This window comes from Mugil cephalus, chromosome 5 (genome assembly GCF_022458985.1).
Source record: "Mugil cephalus isolate CIBA_MC_2020 chromosome 5, CIBA_Mcephalus_1.1, whole genome shotgun sequence".
Classification (NCBI taxonomy): Eukaryota; Metazoa; Chordata; class Actinopteri; order Mugiliformes; family Mugilidae; genus Mugil; species Mugil cephalus.
Genome location: NC_061774.1, coordinates 27,049,363 through 27,051,449, shown reverse-complemented (window position 1 = coordinate 27,051,449; position 2,087 = coordinate 27,049,363). Strand labels below are relative to the sequence as shown.

Sequence of the window (2,087 nt, the reverse complement as noted above, 5' to 3'; positions counted from 1 at the left end):
TAATAGGCAAAAAACTTCCAACAGCCTCTAATTTTGAAAAATATATCAGATAAATATTTTTTATTATTTTTGTTTTGCTTAAATTTGTTAATCAACCTCAGAACTGATCAGAATTACTAAATATAAAAATATTTTTAAAAAAATTAACCCTCTAAATGCAAATAAATAATAATAAAAATTTTTTTTTATACATTTATTTAGTTTTTGTGCAGCATCAGATTTTCATTAAAACTCCCTCACACACTGTTCGTGGCTGTTTTTGCCCCATTGACTCACATTATAAATACATTTTCCGAATGCACAGAAATGGCGCCTAATAACGTTTTGCATTGCTGGTGATTTCCCCTGTTCAGAAAGGCTCAAATTTAGCAAGTTTACTGTTGATTATCCAATCTCAACATTTACCGCAAGTGTGAGTGTGCGCGCGCGCGCGTACGCGATTGCAGCGCACGCTGAACGTGGCCTCGTTGGCGCAGTAGGCAGCGCGTCAGTCTCATAATCTGAAGGTCGTGAGTTCGAGCCTCACACGGGGCATTACATTTTTTCTTTGTATTTATTTATATGTGAAACAAATGAAGAAACAAAAACAAAACAAAAAAAATTAAAGCAGAGACATTTCAAACACCAAAACATAAACAGTTGGTACTTTACTACTCTACTATTTTATAGGTCATTTAAGAATAATTAAATAAAGAATTTATTTTATTACATGTTTTACATGTATTGGACAATTTTGTAATGTAAAAAAAAAAAAAAAATTAAATATATAGAAATTTTCAATTGTATACACTCATACTTTATTTTTATTATTTGCATAAATATATTTATATTTTGAAATATTTTAAATAAATAAAATAAACAACCAACTAAATAAATGAATAATGAATATTTTACCTCTACCTCAGAGGTCAGCTGATCACTTTTATTTATTATCAGTTCAATTCAGATTCAGATTAAATTCCATTTTTTTCAAAATAATTCAGTTACGCAAAGTTTTTGCTTCCTTGAATACTTTTACAAAACTTTTCTGCATTAATTTACTTTCAGACTCTAAACCATCCTGAACTGTGTGTGTTTAATGTGAGAGTTTTTATTCTCATATCATGTCTGTATTTGAGCTGAGAGAGAAGAATATCTGCAAAGTTTTCTTCTTGACTTTTATTACACCAATAGTCTCTCAGGGTCTGTTTACTTTGTGACATTTAAAGTTTGGTTTTAGTTTCTAAAATAAAACATGAATAAGTAAAAGTTTATGTGACTTTAATTTTCATAAGACAGAGATAAATTCAGATGAATCACGTCTGAATATTGTTCCAGAGTCATGTCATGTTCAGACTTTTTCTTCTTCTTCTAAAAAACTTTTCTCATTTATTAAGAGAAGGTACATTTGCATCTTTGCTGCTTTTATTGTTTTGCTTTTTAAAAAAAATTAAATCAAATAAACTTTGCTTAAAGTCTACGAGGAAACTTGAAATATCAAACATCCTTTGAGCTTTGTCTGTTTCAGTCAAGAAAAATTACTATTTTAAAATGATTGACTTGTTGCATTTTATTTTTTTCAAGTTTCATTAGTAAAAAAAAAAATTAAGTCTAATATTAACCTTTTCTATTTCTCTTTTTATTTATTTAATTCTTTTTGTCTTTAGATTTAAAAATAAAAATTCAATTAAAGTTTTCATTTTTGTTTGTTTGTTTTTTTTTAAAACAACTTAACTATCTGTGACTTCACCAGACATCAGGATATAATGATTGTGTTGTTATTGAGACACATCCTGTGATTACACTTCTCTGTGGAGATATTTAAAGTTAACAGGTGATGATGTGAGACGCCAGTAAAGAGACGACGAACCAACGTTAGGACTAAAACAGCCTGAGAGCTCGACTCTCATATATTGTGCAGAGCTTTTATGCACAAACGATAAATGAAGCTGAGAGGATTAGTTTGTGTTTGAGTAAAAATCTTCTTTTCCACAGTTTTGCACGACGCTGGTGTAAATATAAACCTTTTAATGGCGCAGGTGTTCACCTCTGGCCTCAGGACGTCGGCCTCCGGTCGTCCTCTGTCTCTGGTCAGGAGAGTCTTCACG

General features: G+C 30.3%; 1 non-coding gene across 1 annotated transcript; it reads left to right on the top strand.

The window, feature by feature from the left end:
* The first annotated feature begins 461 nt into the window (after window positions 1–461).
* Window positions 462–534, top strand: trnam-cau. The gene has a single exon. It is a non-coding gene; the product is annotated as a tRNA-Met (tRNA).
* Window positions 535–2,087: the final 1,553 nt, after the last annotated feature.